Source organism: Petaurus breviceps, unplaced genomic scaffold, assembly GCF_028583685.1.
Source record: "Petaurus breviceps papuanus isolate PSGF00001 unplaced genomic scaffold, PetGlider_PUasm1.0 76, whole genome shotgun sequence".
Classification (NCBI taxonomy): Eukaryota; Metazoa; Chordata; class Mammalia; order Diprotodontia; family Petauridae; genus Petaurus; species Petaurus breviceps.
This window is the reverse complement of record NW_027186473.1, coordinates 64454899-64461849: the sequence shown is the minus strand read 5'-3', so window position 1 is coordinate 64461849 and position 6951 is coordinate 64454899. Positions and strand designations below refer to the sequence as shown.

The 6951-nt window shown below is 39.5% G+C and overlaps 1 pseudogene; it reads right to left on the bottom strand.

Moving 5' to 3' along the window:
- Nucleotides 1-6250: 6250 nt before the first annotated feature.
- Nucleotides 6251-6521, bottom strand: LOC138174862 (large ribosomal subunit protein eL38 pseudogene; annotated as a pseudogene).
- Nucleotides 6522-6951: the final 430 nt, after the last annotated feature.

The following is a 6951-nucleotide window of genomic DNA, read 5'->3' as shown; positions in this document are numbered from 1 at the left end:
ACCCAGAAACAACAACTGGCCATGCAACCCCTAGCAAGTCACCCAACCTTGAGTGCTTCAAAAAAAAAATAGTTCAACTTTGATAGGTTCTTTATGAATTCTTTTCCCTGTTTACCTTCTCATGCTTCTCTTGCTTCTTGTATCTGAATGTCAAATTTTCTATTCAACTCTGGTTTTTGAAGCAAGAATGCTTGAAAGTCCTCTATTCCACTGAATGACCATATTTTCCCCTGAAACATGATACTCAGTTTGGCTGGGTAGGTGACTCTTGGTTTTAATCCCAGCTCCTGTGCCCTCCAGAATATCACATTCCAGGCTCTTCGATCCCTCAGTGTAGAAGCTGCCAGATCCTGGGTTATCCTGATTGTGTTTCCACAATATTCAAATTGTTTCTTCCTGGCTGCTTGTAATATTCTCTCCTTAATCTGGAAATTCCGGAACCTGGCTATAATATTCCTAGGAGTTTTATTTTTGTGATCTTTTTCAGGAGGTGATCCATGGATTCTTTCAACCTCTATTTTGCCCTCTCGCTCTAAAACATCAGGGCAGTTTTCTTTGAGAGCTTCCTGGAGGATGCTTTCTGGGTTCTTACTTTGGTCATGGCTTTCAGGCAGTCCAATAATTTTTAAATTATCTCTCCTGGATCTATTTTCCAGGTCAGTGGTTTTTCCCATGAGATATTTCACATTGCCTTCTATTCTTTCATTTGTTTGGATCTGTTTGACAGCATCTTGATTTTTCATAAAGTCATTAGCTTCTATTTGCTCCAATCTAATTCTGAAGCAATGATTCTCCTCAGTGAGCTTTTGAGATTCTTTTTCCATCTGGCAAATTCGACTTTTTAAGGCATTCTTCTCCTCATTGCCTTTTTGAGCCTCCTTTGCCATTTGAGTCAGTCTGTTTTTTAAGGTATTATTTTCTTCAGTCAGGCTGTTGACTCTCATTTCATAATTTTCTTGCATTGTTCTCATTTCTCTTCCCAATTTTTCCTCCACTTCTCTTATCTGCTTCTTAAGGTCCTCTATGGCCTGTATCCAGCTTGTATTTTCCTTTGAAGCTTTTGGTGCAGGAGTACTGACTTTATTGTTTTCCTCCTGTTCCATGCCTTGCTCCTTCTTATCCCCAAAATAGGAGTGTAATGTTGGAGTCTTCTGTCTGCTTTGTTTCCTCTGCCTGCTCATTTTGCCACTCAATTATTTGACTATTGGGCTTTTTGCCACAGTAGGACTCTGCCACCAGACAGGGGAGCTTTCCTCCCAAATGCTGGGGTTTTCTCAGCTGCTGGAGGTATTAGATGGGTGCCCTCTCTGAGGTCTCCACATGCTCTGGCAAGCTGGACCCATACCCCAGGACCTCCACCCTAGACTGCAATCCAGATCCAAGCATGTTAAAGCAAGAGTGATTACCCCTCAGACTGGTGCTTGGTCCCCCTACATTCTGCAGGCCAGAAGCTGAAGCCGCCACGTGGCTCTAGAAGGCTGTGCTGGCGTCTCAGCAGTTTCTTGCCCTGGGGGTAAAAGCCATGCACTCCCACTTACTGGTCCCAAAGTCCAGACTGCACTGGCCTCTCAACTTGTCCTTCACATCTATGTATTGATAAATCTGGAAGTGGCCACAGATGCTGCTGATCTGGAGTCCCTCTGGCAGGCGGCTGGTCAGGCCCACCCTGGGGCTAAAGCCTTGGCATGGTGCTGGGCTCAGCTCCCAGAGTGTCTGTGCTGGCTGATTCCTGCCGGCCTTCCAGGCTGTATTCAGCGGGAGGTTAGCTTCTCTGTGTCATTATGTGGGTTCTGCAGCTCCAAAGTTTGTTTAGAGTCCCCTTTTACATGGATTGGGGAGGGTGGAAGCCCGAGCTGCCTATTCGTGATATTCTTGACCTTTAGTTCTCTAGATGAATTGTGTTATTTTTTCTAGTTCTTTAAAATATATAAGTTTTGCAGTGTGTTTTCACAACATTAATCTAGTAAATTAATTTAGAAAGGATTGTCATCTTTATCATATAGGCTGGTCCATGAGCAATTGATATTTTTCTGGTTGTTTAGATCTGACTATGCGAAAAGTGTTTTGTAACTGTGTTCATATAGTTTCTGGGTTGACCTTGACAGGTAGATTTTGTAGTATTTTATATTTTCTACATTATTTTAAATGTAATTTTGCTTTCTATCTCTTGCTGCTGGGCTTTAATGGCAATATATGGAAAGGCTGATAATTTTGGTAGGTTTATTTTGGATCCCGTAATTTTGCTTACGTTGTTAAATGTTTCAAGTAGTTTTTAGAGGTTTCTCTGAGTATATCATCATATCATGTGCAATGAGTGATAATTTTCTTTCTGGATTACTTATTCCAATTCCTTCCATTTCTCTTTTTTTCTCTTATTGCTAAAGCTAACAAATCTGGTGCAATATTGAATAAGAGTGAAAATGGGCATCCTTGTTTCACCCAAGATCTAATCGGGAAGGTTTCTAGCTTATCCCCTTTACAGAAAATGTTTGCTGATGATTTTAGATAGATACTACTTATAATTTTAAGAAACGTTCTCTCTATTCCTTTGAACTCTTTTTTAAAAACAGAAATAGGAGTTGTATTTTGCAAAAAGCTTTTTTTTTGAAGGGGGAAGGCATGACAATTGGGGTGAAGTGACTTGCCCAAGGCCACATGGTTGGTAAGTGTTAAGTGTCTGAGGCCAGATTTGAACTCAGGTCTTCCTGACTCCAGGGCCTGTGCTCTATTCACAGTGCCACCTAGCTACTCACCAAAACCTTTTTCTGGATCTATTGAGATAATCACAGGATTTCTGTTTTTTTTTTTTTTTTGTGTGTTGTTGTTGATATGGTCAACTATGCTGAAGGTTTCCCTAATATTGAACCAGCCCTGCATCATAATGTAGGATCCTGGACATTACTGCTATAATGTCCTTGGCAATACATTATTATTTATTTATTTTTCCATTTGTAAAATGCTTTGTTAACTTCTAATTTACATCATTCATTTTCAACAGATTTTGAGTTACAAATTTTCTCCCCATGTTTCCCCTACCCACCGTCCCAAATTAGCAGTCCCACAGGCTATCCCTTCCTCCAATCTGCAATCTCCCATATTTTCTCCCATACCCCCTTCAACTTTTCCATTAGGGTATGGTGTATCTCTAAGCCCCAGTACCTGTATATCTTATTTGCCAATTACATGTAAAATACTATTCAGAATAGTGTGTGTATCTATATCTATATCTATCTATCTATCTATAAATATAATATATATATATATATATTTATTAAACATTTGATTTTAAAACTTTGAATTCCAGATTCATTCCCTTCCTCCCTTGTCACCCACCCTTACTGGGGAGATAAGCAATACAGGTTGTACATGTGAAGCTAATGCAAAATATTAACATAGTAGATATATTGTAAAAGACTGACAATATTTCCCTCTCTCCTATCCCACCGCCCACTTGTTCTAGTCTCTACATTGATCCCGCAGCTTTTAAAAAGTGGGTGCTTCCAAATCCCCCCCAGCAGGCCATCCCTTCAATCATTTCCCCTCTAATAAACTCCCCCCCTACTCTCCTATAGGGTGAGATACTCTATTTAGTGTGTATTTCATTCCCTCCCCAAGCCAAATTCAATGAGAATGAGGGTGACCAATTCCCTTTTGCCTTCCTATTCTCCTCCATTGTAACCATTTTCACTTGCCTCTTCTATATGAGATATTTTATCCCATTCTGTCTCTCACCATCTCCTCTCATTATATTCCTCTCTCACCTCTTAATTTCACATTTTATGTATCATCCCTTCCTATTAAATTGGTGCTGTGCCCTCTATCTATGTCTACCTATAAACTAATATACACACATTCACATATGTATTTGTACAGCCATATACCCTCTGTTTATATATATTCCCTTCAACTATTTTCATACTGAGAAATGTTTCATCAGTTATAATTATTGTTTTTCCATGTAGTAATGCTAATAGTTCAACTTTGATAAGTTCTTATGATTTCTTTTCCCTGTTTACCTTCTCATGCTTCTCTTGCTTCTGGTATCTGAATGTCAAAGTTTCTATTCAACTCTGGTTTTTTCATCAAGAACACTTGAAAGTACTCTATTCCATTGAATGACCATATTTTCCCCTGAAACATAATACTCAGTTATGTTGGGTAGGTGATTCTTGGTTTTAATCCCAGCTTATTTGTTCTCCAGATTATCCCAAGCCTTTGATCCAAACTCAGTGTAGAAGCTACCAGTTCCTGGGTTATCCTGATTGTGTTTTACAATATTCAAATTGTTTCTTACTGGCTGCTTGTAATATTCTTTCCTTGATCTGGGAATTTCAGAACCTGGCTATAATATTCCCAGTAGTTTTCTTTTTGGGATCTTTTTCTGGAGGTGATAAATAGATTCTTTCAACCTCTATTTTGCCCTCTGGTTCTAAAACATCCGGGCAGTTTTCCTTGAGAATTTCTTGTATGATGAATTCTAGGTTCTTTCTTTGATCATGGCTTTCAAGTAGTCCAATCATTTTTAAATTATCTCTTTTCAATCTATTTTCCAGGACCGTGGTTTTTCCAATGAGATATTTCACATTGCCTTCTATTCTTTCATTTGTTTGGATCTGTTTAACAGCATCTTGATTTCTCTTAAAGTCATTAGCTTCCATGTGCTCCAATGTAATTCTGAAGGAATGATTCTCCTCAGTGAGCTTTTGAGATTCATTTTCCTTCTGGCAAATTTTGCTTTTTAAGGCATTCTTCTCCTCATTGCCTTTTTGAGCCTCTTTTGCCATTTGAGTTAGTCTATGTTTTAAGGTGTTATCTTCCTCAAGCAGGCTGTTGACTCTCATTTAATAATTTTCTTGCATTGTTCTCATTTCTCTTCCCATTTTTTCCTTCACTTCTCTTATCTGCTTCTTAAGGTCCACTATGGCCTGTCACCTGGTCGTATTTTCCTTTGAAGCTTTTGGTGCAGGAGTTCTGCCTTCACTGCCTTCCTCCTCTTCCATGCTTTGATCCTTTTTGTCCCAAAAATAAAAGTCTAACGTTGGATTCTTATCTTTGCTTTGTTTCCTTTGCTTGGTCATGTTGCCACTCAATTTCTTGATTTGGGGGCTTTTTGCCACAGTAGAACTCTTCTATCAGAGAGGGAAGCTCTGTACCAAATGCCGGGATTTCTCAGCTGCCCGAGGTATTTCTTGGGTGCCCTTGCTAAAGCCTCCATATTCTCTGGCAAGCTGCACAAACACCCCAAGACCTCCACCCTTGACTGCAATCCAGATCCAAGCAGGTTAAAACAAGAGCAAATACCCCTCAGACTGGTCGCTTGGTCCCCCTACACTCTTCAGGCAAGTATATGAAGCTGCCAAGTGGGGGCTGCTGCACAGCCACCCTCAGTGGCTTCTTACCCTGGGGGCAAAAGCCAATGTGCTCCCAACTACTGGGTCCCAAAGCCCACAATCCACTGACCTCTCACTTTGTCCTTAGCATCTATATGTTGATAATTTTGGAAGGCCACAGCTGCTGGTGATCTGGAGTCCCTCCAGCTGGCAACTATCACAGCTGCTGGTCATCCAGCTGGTGGCTGGTCAAGCCCATTCTGAGGCTAAAACCTAGGTGTGGGCCTGGGCTTAGCTCCCAGACAGCTGTGCTGGCCAATTCCTGCAGGCCTGTGGGCCTGTCCTCAGTGGGAGGTTAGCTCCTTTGTGTCATTTTGTGGGTTCTGTAGCTCCAAAGTTTGTTCAGAGTCTGCTTTTACATGAATTGGGGAAGGTGGAAGCTGGAGCTGCCTGGAGGTCCTGTTTCTTCTCTGCCATCTTGACTCCACCCCCAACTTTTGTTTTCACAATATTTTATTTAATTTTTCATCAATATTCATTAGCAAAATTGACCTATAGTTTTCTTTCTCTGTTTTGACTATTCTTGGTTTAGATATCAGCATCATATTTATATCACAAAAAAAATGTAGGATTCCTTTCACTATTTTCTCAAAATAGTTTATGTAGCATTAGAGTTAATTATTCTTTAAATATTAGGTAGTATCCATTTTTTTCCTAAGGGAGTCCATTGATTATTTATTCAATTTCCTTTTCAAAAATGAGATTAAATATTCTGTTTCCTCTTCTGAGAATTTATATTTTTTTGGAAATATTCATCTTTTTCACCTAGATTTACAGATTTACTGCTGTGCAATTTGGCAAAATAGCACCTAATTATTATTTTAATTTCCTCCTTTTTAGTGGCAAATTCACTCTTTTTCATTTTTTTTCAATTTTTTTCTTCTACATTTTAATATGGTGTAACAATGAATGATTCCTTCACTTCAGCTCCTTCACAGCCAAACCAGGAGGCAAGGACTGTTTAAGTTTCTCTGCCTTCTCTTTGTCTGTGATAACCAATGTGTACAGGTACCTGCTGCATCGAACCTTAAACTTCACATTGTCCTTGTTTTTCTTGATCTTGACAGATTTGGCATCTTTTCTCCTGGCTGTGAGCAAGAAGTCTTTTATTTCCTCGATTTTTCAGGGCATGGTGGTGACATTGGCGGGACGAGGAGGAGCTTGTGGCCTGAGAGGTCGTGCCTCGGTAGAGATACAACTGCCAAGACTCTTTTTCATTTTTGATACAGGTATCTTGTATTTCTTTTTTTTTAAATTGGATTTGAGTTAGGCAGAGCTGTGTAAAGCCTTCAATATTGCTCTCTCTTCTAAAGTCAGAGTGCAGGGGAAAGACAAAGGTGAAAGAGGCAGAGCTTAGTAGAAGCTTCTAAATATAAACATTGGAGCCAAGAGAAACATAAAAAATGGTAATCACGAATGAATAATCATAGAGCACTAAACAAAGATAAACTCTTCCCATAAAAATGTTAGTAGATGATACTTTTATTTCAGCATAATACTTCATTAAGGGTCTTCAGTATAGTCAAATAAGACAGAAAGTCTGGGTTTGATTTTGTTGTGT